Below are 23092 nucleotides of genomic sequence, written 5' to 3' on the forward strand. Positions count from 1 at the left end.
ATTTCTTTTTTTCTAGTCTTTTTACCTAAACCTGTTACTGACTAATACTTGGTAACAAGTAGCTTTTCTGCGTCTATCCTTCTTAGTGTTGTGCCGTATTGCCAACCGTGGCTTCCTGTTATACGATAAACCACTTATTAAGAAAATTTTCTGTTACCAACTTATTATGCGTTACGGCTTATGGAGATTTATGGTTTTGTTAAGTTTTGTACTACATTGAAGTTATTGGCACTTACCACTGATGTTCGTTTGCACATTTTACCATTTTGCTAATCCATCATCATCTGGCTAGTCTTTTCCATTTATATTTTACACAAGACCTCCAAAAAATGCTCAGTTCTGTCAGCTATTCTTTGACACGCTGGCAATTTTTTTCAGATTATTTATTGTAAATGTCAGTGATTTCTCTACAGATTTCTTATGTCTCTTAGATTTTGAACTAAACTCGTATAAAAATGTTCTTGGATATGAGAGGTTGAGCAAGACACACTTATTTTATTGTGAATGAAGCTTGCGTTGTATTGTATGTAATGTAATTACATTCAACACGGTGCTGCTGTTGCCATGACAACAATGGGAACGGCATGGCACCTACAAATATGAATCATGAAAAACATTTTATATGTAAGTTTCCTTTGCTCACAATGTAAAAAGGTGAACAAGTATTACAAGACAAGACTTACAACCTCATAGCATGGCAAACGCCTACAAGTATGAATCTCAAAAAACATGAACGGCCTTACTACAAAAACTTTTAAACGTCTGTTCAACCCTTGTCTAAAAAAATACAAATAAGGTTTAAATAGACAATTTTGTTTAAATAAGGTCCGTTTTGCAGCCACTCTTTTTTTAGACAAGTGTTCAACAGATGTTTAAGTTTTTGTAAGAAGTAGTATAGTTTCTTTTCCATGACAAAGTAAAAAGTGAACCAGAAATACATGAGTTATAACCTAAAGAAATAAAAAAACTTCGAAGCCAAAACTAGTTGTAGCAACAAACAGACATTGAGACATAGGTAGTCGTAAATCATGATCACATTCCGGTAACTGGTTACGACACGTCACACGTTCGGTTAATTGTTACTTACTAACTGACAGTCGTTACGAACGAAACTTGTAATTAACTCATTATTTATTGAGGGTGGAATCGAGTGTTTTTTGTTATGAATTTGTTTTTAAATTGCTTTGAAATTATTTGTTACTTCTGTGTAAGGATTTTTTTGGATTGTATGTTATTTTCTTAGTAATTTTGCCCAAAGAGTTAAAATGATGGGTTTGTGATGGTTTTGATTATCTAATTTAATTTAATTTAATTTCGGCCAGGCCTTTCTATTCAAAAATACTACCTACTACTTTTATATGAAGGCACTAAATAGGCATCTGAAAGTTTAGTGTGACAAGAATTTAGTCTTAAAACTGAATTCTTCTACGATCAAGTGTTTTGGAATATTTTACGTATGACAACCTAAAATAATAGTTTCTACAAAAACACGTATTCTATCTCGCGAGCGTTATTTTTTGGAAATCGCAAATGTCGGCTGTAGAAAGTGGGTTATAGTTATAGTTATCTTTTTATCAACAAAGGTTTACTAAAACAACATTTCTTGTGGCTCACTGCAAAGTTTTGAATCACGTAGTTTCTACGGCTTTGATCATTAGATAGTTTCAAGTCATCACAGTCAAATTTATGTAGCCAACATAAATTTTATTGCTGAATCTACACATTTCCTCTTTATTATAGGTAATCTAACAATAGATCTTCACACTTGTTCGTCCAAAAATGCATTAGTACTCATCCATCTTTCCGACTTGTGTCATTTTCTCCACCCGAATTTGTCGTACCAGAAGTAATACCCCTTATTCAGTTGACATAAGGTTCCAAATCGCAAGTTAATTAGAACTCTAAGCTCGATTAAACTAGGTCAATTGTCATTGACGAACGCTCAATGTTTACAAACAAATAATTTACGCAATTCCATTGGACTGACGACCGCAACTTATTTCTGTAGCTAACAAATTTTATGCAAGACATACTTCCGTAAAAAGGAGGAAAATGCCTCTTTGCAGATATAACTGCAGATGCAGTGAGATTTGGTGATAAAAATACTGTTATGCATGCATATGAACATATTACGTCATTATCCGTGAGTATACATAGAAGAGCTAAAGTAAATAAAACAGCAAACAGAATTTAATGTTAGGATGCATTCAGCACTAAGACAGCATCATTGAAATCTAAATAAACACTCATTGCAGCGAAGATATGCAAATTCTAAAGATAAAAATTACCAATGCAAAATCTAGAAAGCCGTTTGTATTGACGTGTCGTTAGTAGCAATGGAAACTCTTTACACATTACTATTCAATGGGCTTCGAGGCCGACTTCATGCCAACGTATCAAGAAGGTCGTTGGTTATCAATTCATAAGTGCAAGGGGAAACTGCGTTTTGATGGACATGCCATATACTGACCTATGGTATGCACAGGTTTTATTAAAATTAATTTGTCAATAGATAATTTCGTTGACAGCGTTTTCTAGGTGTGTAGTTTGCAATTGAGTGGTTCGTATTTGAAAGGTAAAAAGATAGTCCAAGTTACGTGGTTACCGATAATTTCATACAGTTTCAACATAAACTGAGAAAACTGTAAAAAATATGGCATTGGCATACGTAGTGCTCTCAAACCACAAACTGTTGAATTTACACGTAAATACATTAAACAGAAAATATTGTTAAAACCACAGATGTTCAAACGTGCTGCAACAAATCGACCACCTGCATTGACGATGTAATAAAACAAAAATAAGTAGGTCGAGCAATTCGAAAACGAGATTAGGAACTACTCTTAATACATATATTTGCAACACGCTAATTAGCTTAGTACAGAGACTAGCAATTTAACAGTAAAACACGTTGATATTCGGTCCATTACGAAACAGAGTTACGCCGTATTTCAATATGTTCAGAACATGCGTTCAGTGTTACGTAAATAAGTAGCTCATCGTACAGCAATTAGATTCGAATCGCATCCGTTGAACACTTAATTAATATACAAATAGAAATAATTATTTTACAGGCACGCATGTAATTGCAGACCTTTATAACGAGGGAAATAGCTTGTAGTATGACTAATTAGGAAACGGTTCACTGTTTAGAAAATTCAGTTGTTAATATCAAATTATAGCGTTGAATGTTTATGGGCCTACTAATGATTGTTTCCCTTGTAAATGTTTAAAGGAGGTAATAAATAATATGAAAGTCGAGTAAATTATAGAAGGTATAAATGTTACTGATAATAATGTAACTTTTTATAAGGAGGAATCAGATATACTATTACAATTTTACTCTGAAGATGAAACCACTGTTAATGTCAAAAGCAATCTTGTTGAAGAACTATTAAATTGTGAAGGACGCAATTATCAAATGATCTCAAAATAACGAACCCATGGAACCGGTTAATGTTACTAAAGAAGCAAGCCAATTAAAGACCGTAGTCAAAGTCACTTACTGCTTAATAGTACAAGTAATTAATCCCATGAGTAAGTTTCAATGTAATACTACTTATGGTACAATTCGTTGGCAGAGACCCTACGAGAAATCAGTGTAAACAAAATTGACATTATCGATTTCCAAGATCGTTAAACCAATAAATTGTAAACCAGTCCCGTATTCTATGCGTAACATGCTTCTAGTACAGGCCCCATTGTTCTCCTGCTATCCGAACATACATTACCAAATGTTGGCAGAGAGATAATTGAAGCAAATAACGCAGCTTTGGTTTTGTTCGGTTTCGCAACTTGAGAACGTAACACGCGAACTATGTGAATGAGATAGTTTTGCGTGCTAACGACTGTTTATCTTTTAGTTTTGGAGAACAACAAATGAACATTTAATTCGAAGATTGTTTAAATTAAGCTGAGGATTTAGGTCGTGTTGTTAATCAGAATTAAATCATATAAAGTCATTGTAATGTAAACGACGAAGAAAGATGATAGGCAAAAAGCAAGAGTTCACTTCACGGTCTTACAACAATAGAGTTCTTAAAGAGTAAAAACTATCTACCGCCAATAAGGAAGGTGCTGATCGATTACAAGAAAATGTGCCTCAAAGCGAACTAGTTACTTGACTAATAGTATTATGTACAGGTATAAGATTGTGTACAAAACGTGCGCATGACCTTAGTGTAACAACTCAGTCAAGGCCACGGTTTATGCCTGATGAGATCAGACTTGGGCTAGGTATCTCGTAAATCGATTACGGCGTCAGCAAATCTATTCGGATTTGTTTATCGATATTAGTCAACGGGCCTTTGGAAGCGGTGCGAACAATTGATCATGATGACTGACAGCGAACAAAAAGGTCTGTTGATGGTGATTGATTGATAAGCGTCGCGTTTTGTCTGTTGAATCAGATTTGATGATTACATACGAGATAATGCGATTGGACTGATAGAAGATAATTCATTGATTGAAATATATAATAATTAATTGATATAAATAGAAAGATGTGAAAATGAAAAATGGTATTAAAATTATAGATCTCGATAGTATTTACATTAATGTGAAAGGAGAGTAAATTGGACATGATCCTAACGAGATATTACCAGACCAGATATTACCTAAGTCTGCCATATAATTATGCACAGGTAAATGATGCACTTATGGATATTACACGAAGCATTATAAATATAACTCAGCTTTCGTCATGTCAATCTATGGATAATTTCTAGCTTATGTACTGGGCCTATTATAGCTGATTGATGTGGTCACATAAACTTAAACGACCTGTCTCCGCCTGTCAAAACAACTTGAGTTGTGTCTGTAGTAGAAATAATTTGTGTGAAATATTGGCTATGCCTTCGTGTTAAAAGCTAAAACTAACGATTATACTTTAAGAATTAGTTTTAAGTCGTTGTTTTTTGTTTATTTTTTGTATCTATTAATTCATGAATATTGTTATATTTTGTTACTTATATATTGTGTTTGTACTGTGTAGTACGTTTTACTATGGGTCTAGTTGCCTGAAACAAGGGAACAAATAAATGTATGTCTCTGAATTAAAATGGTCAAGCTTACTCGTATGCGGACGGACATAAGAACCAAAAAAGATTTTAATGATTTCAAATTATAATACCATTATCGTTAGCTACAAAAAGCTCAGAATTGATATGTACATATTGTAAGTGCTTACAAAGTGGTTTATTATTAAGTATTTATTATGCAGTCTGACATACCACGGCTAGGAATTTTCATAAATTAATTAGATGTGAAACTGCAGCCTGTTTGATTAAAAAGTACATAGTTGTATGTTCTTCATTCAGATAGATTCAAATATGAATCTGCACAATTCGTAGATTCTCAGTTCGTCTTGATTGAATTTTATTTATTGTTAATAAGTTATTACTTTCTAATGGTGACTGTACACATTATATGATTACTTTTCATTCAATGCAATGTTTCTGAAAAGTCAGGTGCAAAAGGTACATGAATCAAAAATTATGCTTGCCAAAATTTTCATAAAAAATGACCGTTTATTTATTCCACATTCGTAGGTATTCACAGGCCGGTTGTAACTCTGACATAAATTATTATGGTTACGTTGATTCATAATTGATATTAAGTAAGCTACATCCACTGCCTCGGAAAGGGAAAGAGGAAGCCTCTGACTTAACGAATATAAATAACTTCATATTCAACGCTTCGCTTCACCGGTCTCACGGAGGATGTAGTAAATGGAGTCACGTGTGTTTATGTAAAAAAGAGACTCGTGGTAATTCAATCCTGTGATGAATTTCCCAGACTGTTGACAAATTGAAAAAAAAATTGGATTTGTTATCATTTCGACGGAAAAGGCCGGATTGTTTATATCTGTCCATCCACCGGTTACTGTATACTACGAAGTGTTATGTGATCTGTGGAATTACAAATGTGTTAAGTTTTTGAATACTCCATTCGATTATTTCTAGGTGACATGTTATGGTCTATTCATCGGAGTCACGTATCACAAGTAGCCACTAGATTTTGTTTATTATATCAAGGCCTTTTAGTGGTGTGTGAAGAAAAAATGGCTTTGGACGTGATCGTATTATGATAAAATGTAAAGGGTCATATCTTTTGAGTACCAGTCAGAAACTTCCTATAAGACAAGTTAGAGAGATATTTAATTAAATCAACTTATCTGAAAAGTACATTTTTCCCCGTATTCATTTAGACAAAAACATAAATACGTGGGTAAACGTACTAAACAATTTGACAAAGGTGAAAGTACTACAGTAGGTATGTCTAAAATATTAGTTGCAGTATTATAGATTTCAATTCCCCTTCGATCCAACATCTGTAAACCACTATGCGTTCCGTCTTACGTAACTACACAGTGTTTGAATCTAAAGCTATCGCTCTGTTACCAAATTATTATCATCTGTTATGTCATCCTCAATTTAGTCTAACTCAGTAAAAGTGATAGACAGTTTGGTTATTGTGTAAACGTACGCCCAGTAATTGAATGTAGCAGCTTCGCTTTTTTGCTAATTTCGCCATTTATTTTGTTTTTTTTAATGTTCTACGCGATGGATTTTGATGCTCAGTTGTTTTATGAACGTTGATCTAACAGTGAGTTGCATTATTTAGCTATAACGATAACTGAACCATTTTCAGTTGTCATATCGCCGATTTGATCCATGAGCGGTGAGTATACGGCTGGTTATGGTTTGGTTATCGTTATAGTTAAATGGTGCTATTAACCCTTGCAGTTTTATAAGCTAAAACCTTTGGCTGCTTAAAAGATTTTAATAAAGAAGTTAAAGATTGCAAGTCGCTTATAAAATTAACTCTATAGGGGAAAAAAATGTTCGGTATTGGATATAGTAATTCTATTGAATTTCGTAGTTATTCCAGAAGCTATATTGTAGATGGTTATCGATGGTAAAGCTATCGGAAACATAGTCAACGTCTTTGTTTGGCAGGCATGCGCAATGACACCCTTATACAGCAAGTAACAGCTTATGATATGGCCAACGGAAACCATTCAACTATATACAGAATACGCTTTTCTAGCGATGATAAATGATATTTATTGTATTGGTGCATTTATTATAAATACTTATTGAATTTGTCTCCAACTCGAAAGGTTGACAATTTACGTGATTCCAAAGTTAGGTTTCTAAAGGCAAAAGTAAAAGTATCTGGTAAAAGTTGTTCATAATAATGCGCAGGAATCTCTTGGTATCATACATTGAATCATCCTTTTCTCGGCAAATAATTATTTGTATCAAAGTCTCAGGAGAGATCTTTTCGATGTAAATTAAAATCATATCACCTTTTAAATTGGCACTAAGTTTCAAGAGCACATTCACAATTAATATTCAAAAATCAATTTGCATATTAACATTGAAAATAATTCCTGTTCGACATTCAATGTTTATGAAAATAAAAACTAATTATTTCAGTACAATTAATATAGTTGCAAGGTTAAAAGCCTTGACAGAAAAATCGCACACTGCAAACTTTTAGCCGGTCAATACTTTTTATGGGTTCATATGACGATAAATGGTAGTACGCATATTACAAAGAAAAGGTATTTAGCCGCTATCAGACCAACTGAAAACATTGACTGTAATCAAGAGTTGATACTTTATCATTTATTTGTCCTCTGTAGTTCTTTTACACAGTCTGTCTACATCTCTTTATTCTAACTCTCCTACTACGGGTCTGCTGGAAGAGATTTCTTTAGAAATAAGCAGTACCTTTGTACTATTTTATGCTACTTCTTCTTCTTTCGTGTGTGTTTACTGTGTGTACATAAATGGCTAAATAAATAAATAAATACTTTAAAAAAAATGGGTATGATCGGGTCAACTTTCAGTTGACCGTTTAGTCTGTAGTGTGTGGGGGTATTAAAAAAACTAGCGTTACAAGAAAACACGTTCATGTTCTATTCGGTATGAAATAACACTATTCTAATATTTTCCTTGGCTGTTTCCGCAACATTGCAGTTTTGAAGCAAAGGCTTACATTGAACCGTTTGACGGCCTTTTTTGTTTGTTTGTGTAAAGTGAACGCAAGTTTTAACGCTGAATTTATTTAACGGTCCGAGGGTTCGAAAAGTGTAGCGTAATGTTTGTTGTTTAGTTCTGCGCATTTATTGGGTTTATTTAAAAATTGAACTAGTGTGGCTTTTCTTAAGAGCATGCAAATGCCTATCTATATATAACGAGATTATAATGCTGAAGAATTTCTTTGTTTGTTTGCTTGCTTGAGATTACTTAGAAAAGTTTGATTTGAAAAAATATTTCAGCGTTAGGTAGGGAAGAATGTATTAAAATTGATGGCAGGAGCTAAATAAATCTTTAAGGGATATTAAATATATCTTTATTTTTTTCGAAATAAATCGCAATAATTTTTTTATAAAGAAAATATTCGGAAAAACTATTTTGAATATTAATTTTCAGTCTCAATTTTCTTAAAGAGGTTTATATGTTAATGACGTTTCCTCCAAATTAATAAGTGGTGCATCAAAATGAATTATCGCCCACTTCCTTTATACCTAGGTACATAATATCTATTACCTAGATACCTACGTACGTATAGGTACGCTTTAATGAACCGGTCGTGAATGGATTAGCATTTGATAAAACGTTTTCTTCCATGCATAATATAGTGAGGCATAACTGTACAAGATTTGCATAAATTATGTCATATATTCCATAAATATGCATGAATAGTGCATAGGAATTATATAAAATACCTAGGTTATGTGATTTACATTTATATTTACATCGCCGATGAAGAAAGATCTTAGAATAGGAGAAAAGAAATACCATAGTATACCATACATATATACCCCTGCAATGTACCTAGCTTATTTTATTATTGATTTTAAAGTAATGTTGGTGACCTGTACGCAAAACAAAAAAATCTAAGTATTACTTAGAAAATTCACAAGGTTAATAATTATCTTGAAAATCCTGTTATTTTAATAATTCTCAATTAAGAAATTATTTTCATGTTCACAAAACGTAAACGTTAGGTACTTACGGAAGTCCATATTAAATGATAAGGATCTACGTTAACCGCTCGGTAACGCCGGCTTTCATTTAACTGACTGATTAGGATCAATCGCTCGTTACGCGTACTCTTACACAATGCATTTCTCTATTAGTCATACTGTACATATCTGATAAAGAAAATGTTTGTTTGTTTGTCTTTGGCTGTGACTACGTCACCTGTTATGTACCTAACTTTTTTTTACGACGTCAAAAATCATCAAATGACCCCCTCCCGCTGTGGGTTAGCAGTGGTGAGGAGGTGTCAGACAGTTACTGACTAAAAACTGTCGTGTTCCGTCGTAGGCCTTTTATGTACCAGGGCCGCGGTAACTCTTCCGAACAATCCCGAAGCCCCGGCAGGTATTTAGTACCAACCTAATGGTGATTCATTTGCCTGTGCCGATATTTTTGAATCGACTTGTCAAAAGGGAGACGGTTTTCAATTTGGATGTTTGCTGTTTCTGTGTTTTGTTAGCTTATATCCGCTGCATGGGTATTGAATTCTTTCACTGACATCCATTAGCATTAATAGTGTCAGTCTCCGGATTACTCATAAAAGACTGACAGGAAAATATGTGATGATATTTTCTTTTAATTTCCCGTATCTATGAAAGAATGACGACCAAGATACAGTTAATGATAGCATTGCGTGCCGCCATTTTCAAATAATGTTTTGCTCCAGAACATCTTTCGTGATTGGAAGAGGTACCGTGTTATTAAGATAACTCATGATTGAAGGTAATTGTTAGCTACCCGACGGTGATCGAAACGGAGTCACGTTTGATCTGGTCATCGAACCGAACGATTATAAAAACTCATAATGTACCACTGTGGCAATGATGTTAGATCATTTGAAACTTCTTGAGCTCTAAAAATGGTCGTGAAATAACCTGCAAAACGGTATTTACGGTTTTATTTGCAACAAATCAGCTGTTGGGGAAGGCTCATGTCATATATATCATTGCACAACATCTTGGCTGTGAGAAGTTTTAAAAAAAATCATACTTTAAATTCTTTGTTAGATTTTAAAGTTGTTCTGAACTGCTTATGATGATGGTCACAAACACTAAAAGTTGATTAAAATCTTTAGAAATCTTGTTTTGAGTGACATTAAGGGTCAATTCCCACTGAAAGAGCAGCGGCCGGCAGCGGCCGGCAGCGGCCGTAATTGCAAGGGATTGAGCGCGAGCGCGGCGGGCCGCGCGGCGCCGCGCGGCGCCGCACCGCGCCGCGCTCTACATTTTCCGTGCTCTTACGGCCGCTGCCGGCCGCTGCTCTTTCAGTGGGAATTGACCCTAAGTATGTGTGGAATGCGAAACTAAACACAATTTCGTAACAAACAAACGATCGTACAATAGTAAGTCAACATTCCAAGAACCATACATATTCTGAGTACGTAGCTGTTTAAACTAAGTGCCTTTCCACACATACTTACAGGTTTTCTTACAAATTGTTCCAAAGAGGTTCATTACCCTAAAGCAAGAGAAACCGAACATGATCTAAAGCCTACAAGATATCGCAACGGTTTGAAGTTGCACGTGTTAAAGGGCCATAAAACGGAAAGTAAAATTGAAACGCGAATAAAAAAAAATGTTGACACAAAGATATAAAAGTACTGTGTAAACAAACAGTGGCCTGCTTACCTAAATAGCAGAACTCTCCCGGGAGTTGGTAACAAGTGGTGCGCGGGCGCATACTGTCACGTACGTGGATCGCAATAACCTCACGTTCAACACCCACTCGCAAATAGCTTAGTTTTCCGCTTTCTTGACTACACTTGTCGATTTTTAAATGAACTGTAAAGTTGTAGTAACGTCGCCATGTTTAGAAATGTTTTTGCAGCGCTTCGTTGGATCTGTGATGGAACACTTGGCAGATTATAGACTTAGGCGGTCATATAATATATACTTAAGTTGAATGCCGATATTCCAGGAGATAAATTGCAAAGTCTTCAAAGTATTTCAAGTATTTACTTTGCAATTAAACATCCCTGTATCGATAAACTATTAGTAGAGTCTATAGTGGAAAAAACTTAGCTTTTCTCTTTGAAAGATGTCTTGAGTCCACAAATCAGTTAAGAAATACAGTTTCAAAAAAACTGGCCGTTCCTCTCGATTTATATTCACACTGTTTCGCACATAATTATCTCAACGGCCCAGAAGCCGGTATAAACGTTAGAAATAACTATAAATCGAATCGCATTCTCGATAACATAAGGCAATGTTGCAGTTACCTGATCTAGTAAACTAGACGGGCCGGGAAAGGAGTGAATGTGCTTCGATCCTCTCACTCCTTAAGAGATGGAGGTCGATACTCCTTGCTTGACACTCCTTTGTACTTCCTTTTAGGAAAATAGGTTTATTACCTTTTACTATGATTATGAACTACTAACCTATAAATTAATCAAAAATTTCTCTGAAATATGATGTGCCATTAAGAGCATATGGTGGTATATAAAATAAAATTATTATTTGGTATTATTTCTTGCGCTTATTATATTCTATTGTATCACCACAGTGTTACCATTAGTGTGTCGATTTAGGATAAAAACAACGGGATTTCTGTTCTATTTCATTACATTTTGTTTTACCAGTTTGTATTGCTTTACCACCTATTTTCGACATCATCAAGTTCCTACATCCATCAATTTAGCAACATGTACTTTCTGGAAGACGCTTTATTACCAACACCAATAAAAACAAAAACATAAGGCAAAGAACATATAACACATCATATAAACAATTCAAGCCATAATCCAGGCGTGGTTTTCTTATAAAAAGATCATCATCTGGCCTTGGTCGTTATCGCTCGACTGATCTCTTTCGCACGCTGGAAGTGTGCGCGCCTCCTTAGTTCATTCACATTTTCACGAACGATTCTCTTGAACTTTTGACCTACGGCTGCCTTTTATGTTTCTATAGACGAATTCTTGCTATTAAATAATTTTCTTTGGGAAATTGAGTTTTGTAATAATGTTAAAGAGTACGGAAGAAATTGCGTTAGGTTAAAATTATTGTTTTCGTTGTTACAAAATTAGATTGTTTTAGAGTAGGTAATATAATGAACAACTTCCTCTTATTGGCATAGTTAGTGTTTTATCTTTCATGTTAGAATGCTTTAATGAGGGAACATAACCTCGGAAGGCGTTGAAGTTTCTTATTAATTTTATTATTTCTTACTGTTATTTTTATTGTAAGTATCCGCTAGTTGTAAACTAATCATAATTAACGTTGTAACTAAATAAAATAAGGCATGATTTTATAAAACACGTAAGTAGGTACTTAGAGTAGTTAATACCTTTTAGTCCCTTCCAAAAAAAGAAAACCATACTAACTACTACTACCAAGTACTGAAGTGAAATAAATGAAAGTGCTAAAGCGAGTATTTTAACACCTGATCCAATTACTTCTGCTATCCTAGTCAAATCGTACGCGGTCACCCACCGCGGCACTACTAAATACTATAAACGGATCAGACCTATTAGACCGCTTACAACGTGAAATCGAACTGCCTTGCTCTCTAAGTACCTTAGAGCATTTAACCGACAGGAACCGGCATGACCACTCTTTATATAGAAATGTCTTCCTATTTACGCGCGGGAGACGAGACAATCAATGCAATAAATTATGATTAATCACTCATGTATTTTCAATCACATCATCACGCTCACAAACACACTAAACAATTGACAAACGCCAGCACAAACTTGACTCCTGTATGATCGTTATACCTTTGGAAGAGGAGGCACGACTGCGGCGTCTCCAGTTGATTTAATTCTCTAAGCTAAGTACCGACATCGACACTACGACAGTGCGACTTTGCGACTTACGTGTGCTTATTGTTAAGCGATGCACGACAAATCGCCGGCAGCGCCATTGGACACGCGGTTTACCGGATCAGCGCAAGTTATAAGCGAAACGATTTTGCAACTGAATTTGATGAAATTGTCATGGTTCATTTGTGAGTACGTGATAGGGATCGATGTTTTTTTGTTACTTAAGACATTATGATGAAAGAATGAATTTTATCATATAAAACAGAAATATTTAATAAGAAGTTATAAAAGAGAAACTAAACTAATCAATCACAATCCTACGCCAAAATTGGGCGCTCAAATTACATAAAAACACAAATACATTTCGTTTGCGAACCTCGTATTTTTTGTTGTACTCGAAATACTATAGCATTAAATATTCATTATAAACCGATTAAAGCTATAAAAACAATGTAATGAATACTGTAAAAACAAAAAACAGTCAGAGGCCTCGCATTCGGCAGGATTAAAGGTGAAACGGTCGAAACATAATTTTTCTCGTAAAGGCTTGACTAATAAACGCCTGGGGATATAAGCATTAGTAATTAATATTTTACTCGTAATATTTTAACGAGTAGGTATTAAGTATTATGAAGTAATAATAGGATAGATATGCATAGACGGTCGCATATTTGAAGGTCTCCCAGTACGTGATAACATTGAATGATCAGAAAAGACTCTCGAAGGCAAAAAAACTGTGCTGTGCAAAGCATCAATGGTTATTGCAGAATTTCCTCATAGGAAATAATTAATAACAAATGTAGAAAAACCTGCAGGATAAGCATGATATACAGTACAGCAGAATTGACCCAAGCTCTTACTGACAGTAAATCCCATGCATTATAATGTCTCCTTCAAAATAAATAACACACACTCGGTAGGTACCGCTATCGACAACAACTTGTTACTTTTAACACTTCCTGGCACTAATGCCTTAACGGTGTCACAAGACAAGAGCACGCCCAGTTTGTTTCCATAGCATAATGAAGCGAAAACGAACCGAAGAACATTGTCTATTGAAAGACAGGCCACGTTACAATGCCGGAGTCAGTTGCGGGTATAGTGTTCGAAGAGAACATACTGCATACAGATTGGATTGCAACTGTTGGAGAGTTTAGATTAGGTTGTTATGTAATTTCTTAAAATAGGAGGCTTGTTGATTAGTAGGACTATAGTATGTATTGTATATCGGGTGTGTCGTTCACAATCACATTAAATCATATCGCATATACTTTATTATATTCTAAGGCGAATTGTAAAAAAAATAACCTAATCCATTCAGTGGTTTAACCACAGGAGTCATTTTTCGTTTTTATAATTTACAACATCATGTGTAAAGCAGAGATAAAGTTAGGAGTATCGTATGTTTTGATCAGTTGACAGCTGTCAGTTTTCAAGGGAGAATTTCAGTTGTTTGTAATGACTAACTTTTATATGGTGTTCTAATTTTTGCACATTTTTATTCCATTTACTTTGTTTGAAAAAATCATTTTTTTATTTTTATGTATTTTTCTTTTAGCTTTGTGTTAATCGACATATATTAACCAGTATATTAACGCATTTAATTTAATGTGATTATGAACGATACACCCGATATAGGTATGTGTGCTGCAGTAGTGTGTTCTGCATTTCTTGACACAGTTAAATAGTGGATAGATCCTAAAGGCGAGATTCCGCCGCTGTGCTACAATGTGCAAAATTGTGACGCACATAAATATTTCTCTTGAAGTAACGAATTTCTAAAATGTTCGCGAAATGGTTACTTACCCTTTTTCAGAAACACAGAATGTACAAAAGTCAAAGAATCCACACAACAGTCTAGAAAAATTCTTAGGAGTTGGATTTCCCCAAACCAATCTTATTTAGGTACTTATATACTCTTATCGGAAAACCTAACCAATACTGTCACATGTACTAGGCCAAGAGAAAATAAATGTGGTTTAGGAACACTTTCGAACGAAACTTGTACAGGTGCCAAAAGACTTAGCACTACTTAGAAGGAAAGCGCTGGCGCGTGAGTTGGTGCACTAACTTTTATTGTAAACCTCGGAATGCCTGAATGGAGGCCGTTTGTTTATCTGTGAAGAATAAAAAAGAAGTTTGAAAATCTGTTCCATTTTTTGAATATTTTTCTTTTTTTTTATTAGATTTATACATCATCTGCTGTTTTTGTCGGATGAATGCGTTTAGTTAATTCCAAAAATTACATATCACTATTTTTTTTTTAATAACGTTAAAGTGTAGATTGATTAAAAATATTTTAAAGATTATCGTGCAAACAAATTGCACACTTTAGTTAGTCCGATTAATCGCCTGTAACTGATTGGCGGTAATCGTTTAGATAGCCACTTAATTTTAGGTTAAATAAATTATTATGGACACGAATAAGACACAGAAATCGTCTATCGTGAAAATAACTTTTTCAAATAATTATTTAAAAAAAGTGGTATAATTAATGATTGAATTTATTCCAAGTACCTAAACCTAATTACCTTAGTGATAAATAGGACCATAGAGAATGTCGTATTATCGTTGCTATCATAAAAATGTAATGAGAGTAAAAAAATAAATCTATGTTCGCCAAATCGTATAAAACCTTAAAACAACACAACCATCCCATAGTCGTTTATCAATAGTGTAACACATTTAACGTTATTTTAACCTAGTTACCCATTTTAAATTTGGGTATCTATTTCTAATAAACAAAACTCACAAACTAGGTCTGGGTTGAATTAACAAAAACAAACATTTTTTTTTATTACTTAGTGGTAATCCAATTGAAGTTTTGCTATTTATTTTACTAACAGTAAAGATAACCAACTTTCGAAATATAAGCCTAACTAGAAACGTCCAAAGTACTTACTAAACCTGAATATTTCAAGAAGAAATTTTAAATCTAAAGATCTTAAATTTTTCAAGCTCAATAAGGTCAGTGACTTGTATGTTTTTAAATATCTGACTCACTCATTGTTCTCGTGAATATCGATCTTGCCATAGCTGTTATAATAGGTAGGTATTTCATCAAACAACACTGAACAAGTTCAAGATTATGATTCAAATATCTACATCCAAACGTTTCTGAGAAATTGCTGAATCAATTTTTCTATTCAAATAAATTTTATGATTCCTATTTTTCCCGCTCTTCATCTATTATTTAGGGTCAGCACAACATGTTTTCTTTTTCTACATTTCTCAGTTTTTTGATGTAAGAAATTCTTTCCAGCCACATCTTTCTCACAATCCGACCTTTCTTTGCTCTTCACCTTCCCTTAAAGTTTTCTATGAACAACGGTATAATTTTCTTTAATTTCCAGCATTACTTGCGACAGTGATCTTACATCATCGTGACCATCTTATCCGATCCCAGTCACTTCTCACTCAACTTCCCGTGTCATTCTTTTATACTCGCGTAACGTTAAAAGTATCTGAGTAATCCCCTGTTTCCTGTACAACCGGCTACAGCTTCATACTTTTGTGTTATTATTAAATTTTGTTAAATTCTATGGAAGTATAGTCACAGGAATTTCTTAAAACTGGGTCAGTGACAAAATTGTTGTCAGTCAAGAGGTCAGATTCATATGGTATTAGCATGGAATCGGATAAGGGTCAAACTTTCTAATGTTTTGCAGAAAGGCGTGTTTGTTGAAGATTCTGACTTGATTGACATGTGTGGTAGGCACTACTTAGAAAGAGTATGAAATATTATGCCTTTGTGAAGACTTAGATAAAATTGGATTCTGCTGTCATACTTAGACTCTCTTTACGAAGCACATATACTTAGCTCTCATACTTTATTCTGCAGTAACCTGAGGAATAGTGGATGCGAGTCTATACAGTGGTGCAGTATAATGATTGCTAACTATAGAAGTTACAAAAGAATTACATACTTGGTAGTCATGTCATTCAAGCTGAGACTAGTAATGATGAAACTCACTTATCTCGCATTAGGAACACTACACTGATTATTCCAGCATGACATCATATCTTCATCCACATGGCAAGTTAATGAACGCTAAACAACAGTTCTTAATATAACTGTTGTAATGTTTAGTACAAAAAGCTTTGTATTACGAACAGTCGAAACTGTGACACGATTCTATATTGTTTACAGAATAAGCAACAATGACCTTTATTGTATAATAGATAGCGTTGAAAATTGCCTGATATAACCTGATAAGGCATTGTTTGTATGCAAGTAAATTAGTAAAGCCAATAGTGGAGTCGTGAAACAAATAGTTTTGAATCAAAATAGGTCAATCTATGACTTTATAAAAGGTTTGAAGACGCGATAAAGGCTGATGGATGGGCTTTTTAATTCTAATTCAACGAAAAAGCATGGAATAACATAAAAGTGAATCGTTTCCACAAATAAGTTACCACAACACTTGATCAAAAACGGAAAACTTCCTTCCCCGAAAATTCCTTGACAGAAAATTTACATTTCATTTTCGTTCGCGTTATACCGAATCGCAAACATTCGTGCAACCAGCCTTATCTATTAACACGTCAAAGAAAACGATATTCGTGCCACGAACGCTAGAATGTAGAATCTTCCAGTTTTCATGATATATCGCTCATGTTCACGAGTCGGCGTTCCGCATAACTTAATTGGAAACTCCTTCTAGCATACCACAAAACTTCGGCCTGCACTTCGCACAGATAATTGACATACTAATTATTACGGCGGATGTTTATGCGATTACTACAAAATGTATTAATTCAGTTCATTTTCACATTCTTTACTTTCGTCGGGTTTTAATTGAATAAAGGTTTATGATGATTGATGTAGCATGTTGAGCGGAGAATTCTCGTGGAATTCTTAATACGTTTTTAGCGTGGGTGCATTCTGAAATGAGTGTTTAACCATTTAGCTATCTTTAGACATTTTATAGCACGTTGATTCGTGACCAAAAATTGATATTTTTATTGCTGCAAAAACTACATTACGCTTCTTTAGACGTAAGTATGTACGTATAAAACAATTTATTTTATATCGAGGAGGTCGCTAAAAGTCACGAACAATAAAAGCAGCGGCCAGCTATTATATGGGCAACGGTAAGTTTAACGACTCGTATTTATATGTAGGTCGGCAGATTAACTGGTGCTCATTATGCCTACGTCAGCTGCTCTCAGAACATTTGTTGGTGTTTCTGTGAAGTCATCTGCGCTTTTAACGATCTTGGCAACTGGGAAAAATATAGGGCGTAACTACAAGGTGTACTTTCTTTAAAAATATATTCTTCTCTTGATGTTACAGGAGTTAAACATGAGACAAAAGGTTGTCGATGAGGTAAAATACAATGATCATGGTGAAGATAGGGTAACAGTACGGCAGTCATGCTTAGTTTTCAAGAGGCAGAGAGGAAAACTAGCTTATACCTATGTAATGTATTTCTAAAGAAACATGTCTTATGCATGATCTAAAGCTTAGGCAGGTCATATTAATTAACAAGTTGCATACAATGTCGTGATTATCATCAGGACACAATTACAATTGATAAGTAGACCATTCTCCTTACAAAGTCATTAAATTTTCATACAAATCAATTAGCTTTAGCGAATAAACTATGCTAAGAACATGCGGGTATTTTATATTATATTTGTAAATATCTTGATTTCAATCGTAAGTTTGTATTTAGCTGCATTTTTATTATTTTAGAGGTTTTCTAAAGCAATAAAACCTAATGATACTTATCCTTTTATTTTATGTCTCAGTCTAACTGTTAACTGTAAGCCAATAGCCATACCATCAAATCACACCTTTCTAAATAATTATTTGATCACTTTTACAAAAAATATAAAAAAAATATGAAGTGCGACCGACGACGTTGCATAAAATCGACAAATCATGCTTGAAAGTGCCATTATAAGCGAATGGTGGAAGAAAATTATAGATTTTGCTGTTAAATTAATTTTGTAGCAGGCATTTGTTCATGGAATAAATTGCGGTTAATTTATGAATAGGGAGCAAGTGAAGCACTAAAGAATTTTTGGATTCGGTGTCAAATGTAAATTCGAGTTCGCGATTGACATTTATATGAACTTGTCAGTGTCATCCAAACAACTTATTATGCAACTTTCATAAAAGCTTAGCAAATAAAAATTAAATTATTTAGATAGGTACTGTCAATAGGATTTTTTATCGTTAACAGATGAGAAGCAATATTAGTAGGTAGTATTTAAACGAAATGTTTTTGAACACTTCTATAATCTTATAAAGACCGGTTCGTTATAAAATGAATTTGAATAATAACAACATTGATTTGATTTCAATGCTTCTCAGTCATGTCTTCGCATAAAATATTGGTATAATACACGAATGTGTTTTATACATACAAATTATATTTAATTGAAAATGTTCATAAGAGCTGCAACTGGGGCAAATTTTTCACGTTGGCAGGCAAAATTGATCACGTCACGCACGTTCATACTATTTTTAATTAAATAATTATTGCTTTGTTATTTATGTGCGTTTAAATGTGACAGCTGCTAGAAAATATTATATTAGCAGATTTTTTCAAAGTTAAATTTACACTTTTAAGCATTTATCTACCTTTAAGTTGAACCTTTCTGAACATTTTACTGTAATTTTCGTAGTAAGCATTAAAACGTGCCATCTTGAAGAATTTTCTTGATAGCAAGTCAACATTTTAATAGTATCTTGTACTAAAATTATAATTATTACCTAAGACATTGTTCTGTGCCTATTATTAGCGAAACAATAGGATACCGTGTCGACAGTTTCATTACTCTGGCGTGTAAGTTAGTGGTATGCTAATGTCTACGTATCTGGAAGATACTAAACTGTTTATTTTAGTGAATAAAATTATTTGTATCATCATGTATTTTAGTTGAAAATTGCTGAAATGGAGCACAACTTGATAGTAGAGATTGAAAATGTGCGTGTGTATATGGGTTAATATAAATAACTATTGCCAGATTAGTTCTTTATATTACACCGATACATACTATTTCCAGCTATATAAACTAAGATTCAGGTGTCTAAATTTAACTAAAATAGTCTGTATGCTATGCTCTGTGTTGTCTCAGCATCATCATCTGCCTAGCTTTTTCCCAACTATGTTGGGGTCGTCTTCCAGTCTAACCGGCTTCTGAGTACCAGTGTTTTACAAGTAGCGACGTATTGTATTAATAGTGACTATAAAATAGTCGGTGAGTACCTACCTCCCTGGTAAGTTCACCGACGTAGGCAATTATAGGATGTAGGTATAGGTAATTTAATACAGTAATAATAGGTATACGTAGCATAATATTATACAGTTTATACCTGTAAGAGAATCTATGGTATTGTGATCGCGGGATGTATAAAAACAACCGGTGTTTGAAAACTGTTGGTGGGATGATCACACACTCATATGGGTACCTGGATATTATGAGTATTTTGAAAGTGAATATGTTATTATGTATTAGATTACCGGGAAAAGTTATTAACACGCTTATATCGGGTGTGTCGTTCATAATCACATTAAATCCTATGGGTATATGCCATATTCCATTTATAATATTCTATGGCGAATTGTAAAAAAAAAATAACCTAATCCATTCAGTGGTTTAACCACAGGAGTCATTTTTCGTTTTTATAATTTACAACATCATGTGTAAAGCAGAGATAAAGTTAGGAATATCGAATGTTTTGATCGGTTGACAGCTGTCAGTTTTCAAGGGAGAATTTCAGTTGTTTGTAATGACTGACTTTTATATGGTGTTCTAATTTTCGCACATTTTTATTCTATTTACTTTATTTGAAAAATTCATTTTTTTATTTTTACGTATTTTTATTTTTTCTTTGTGTTAATCGACATATATTAACCAGTATATTAACGCATTTCATTTAATGTGATTGTGAACGACACACCCGGTATTAGTTTCACTTGTAACTAACTATGTAGGTATTTTAGAAAATCTTGGAATCTTCATCATCATCATCAGCCTATTGCAGTCCACTGCTGGACATAGGCCTCTCCAAGTGCACTCCACTGAGATCGAATTGGAAAACTTGGAATCTTAATTTTATAATATCCCTGCGTTGAGCTACTTAAGTTATTAAAAATACATTTTAAACTGAATAAAATCAAGCTAATGGTCTCTAGAAAGAATTATAATATTTAAGTAGGTAGTGTAGCTACTTCTTCTTCTTCTTTCATAAATATCAATGATCCATTTTTAAATTGGACAGTATATTATTACTCTTACAGAAGTATCCAGAACACCCAATAATCACATCAAGCCATAGATGCTAAAATACACCACCAAAAACAACGAAGTAGGTATTTGACTTAATAACCAAACCGCTTATTCTATTCACTACAACACCAAGAAACAATAACACTAAAATAATACTGTCTCATATCTTGAGTTTTCGCACTTGACGGTAACCGCATCTAGGGCGTTCAGCATCCGGAGTCCGCGTGAAATCGACTCCACAAACATATTCGATTCCGATGCAAATCGAATACAAGTATGCGAGTGAAAATGTTTAGACGCGTTTGAATATCTTTACGAGCGAAATCATCTGCTATAAATACTTATCGATAAAAACGAGATGATAGAGGTTGATTGAAGGTTTTGGTGTTGATGGGAGTAAATGTGGAGTAGGATTTTGGTTGGCAAAAAATATACTTTTTGATGATGGATATTTTCATATTATGGTTTTTGCTCTACGCTGTGTTGCGTATTTTAAATAGAATTTTTGACACGGACATATGAAAAATCGAACTGAATTTCACGGATGACAGAATATCTATTACATTTTTAATTTTCTTATTTTGATAATGTAATTGCTATGTTACTTCAGATTACTTCGAAAGCAGCGTGATTAAGTAACGACTTTTACAGGTCTCATTACGTTCTGAACAGTTGCAGAAATGGTAAAAAAGCCGCCGTGTTTTACTTTTTTAAGTACCTAACTTATGCAAGTCAATTGAAAAGTAGAACGAACCTGAATATTAAGTACCTACTAATTCAGGCTTAAATCAATTTTAGTTTCTACACTGATATGCTGGAGTAAATTGCGGATGCGTGCGAACTAGATATCCTCCAAACTAAATTACCTACAATCTGTTTTGAAATCTGAAACACCGGTTATTAAACGTAGCGCTGTAATCAAACACAATTAACGCACATAATGATGGCTACTTACACAATAAACAATCCAATGGGTATCGAAGTATCGATACGCTAATCGGTATCCAATTCGGGTGTCGAATGTACAGATCGATTTAGATTCAAAAATTCAAAACACAGCACTGGCCACTTTTTGTAGAATATAGAAAAATAAAACTCCGATATGTCAGATTTGAATTTAGATTTCCACCGTATCCGAGAGCGCGCGTGCGCGTTTGTTTAACGCGATGGCGTCTACACAAGCGTGAGTCTACTTTCGAACTGAGTGGTCGCCGTACCGTAGGCCTCCGGCTGAGACTACGGCTGTTGCCTGCCGAGGAATGCCGCGCTGCAAGTCGGCTATTTTTCTTCACATGGTAGATAAAACAAGACGGCAAAATAAAATACTGATTTGCCTCCAGCCATAACATTGTTGTTCACCTACAATGGACACAACGAAATTATTAACTTGAGGCAGGTTTAAGAATAAATAATAATTTATGGATGGAAGAATTATAAAGAATTAACTATGAGTATGGCTTGATTAGATCTTCTTTGGGCGCATTATTTTGGCACTACTTACCGTTATTCGGAAGACATTAATAACTGAGTTGTTTAGTTAGAATTATAAATAAAAAAAATATCATGTTATAGATAGTTCAACTCAGATTTGCGCGCGGCCCTATGTGTGCGTCGGCTAGTAAATATACAACTTTCATTCGTGTGACAGTGACGTCGTCCGAGCATGACGTGTTCTTATCGCTTTTTGTTATGGGTACAGTCGTTTACGAAAATACTAGTTATTTACGGAGAAATTATTAAGGAGTCAGGTAAAGCGTTTCAAAAAATGAAACAACATTCAAAGCTTTTTATTATTAAATATTTAATAGTTTTTCATTATTTTCTCATATGTTTTTTCAAATGGACATTGACAGTATCTAAGAAATAAATGAGGTGAAATATCTAAGATGAATTAAATACTCCTTACATATTTTCTAGCTCGGGGTACGCGGACAGTAAATAAAAGTGTGGACTAAGGGTCAATTCCCACTGAAAGAGCAGCGGCCGGCAGCGGCCGTAAGAGCACGGAAAATGTAAGAGCGCGGCGCGGAGC

General features: G+C 34.2%; 1 protein-coding gene across 1 annotated transcript in view; it reads right to left on the reverse strand.

The window, feature by feature from the left end:
- Nucleotides 1–22311, reverse strand: part of LOC110380894 (uncharacterized protein) — a 47082-nt gene extending 24771 nt beyond the window's left edge. The window contains exon 1 of the mRNA XM_049844531.2: nt 22016–22311. The gene's annotated coding sequence lies outside the window, so the exon portion shown is untranslated. The remainder of the gene's footprint in view (nt 1–22015) is intronic.
- Nucleotides 22312–23092: the final 781 nt, after the last annotated feature.

This window comes from Helicoverpa armigera, chromosome 16 (assembly GCF_030705265.1).
Source record: "Helicoverpa armigera isolate CAAS_96S chromosome 16, ASM3070526v1, whole genome shotgun sequence".
Taxonomy (NCBI): Eukaryota; Metazoa; Arthropoda; class Insecta; order Lepidoptera; family Noctuidae; genus Helicoverpa; species Helicoverpa armigera.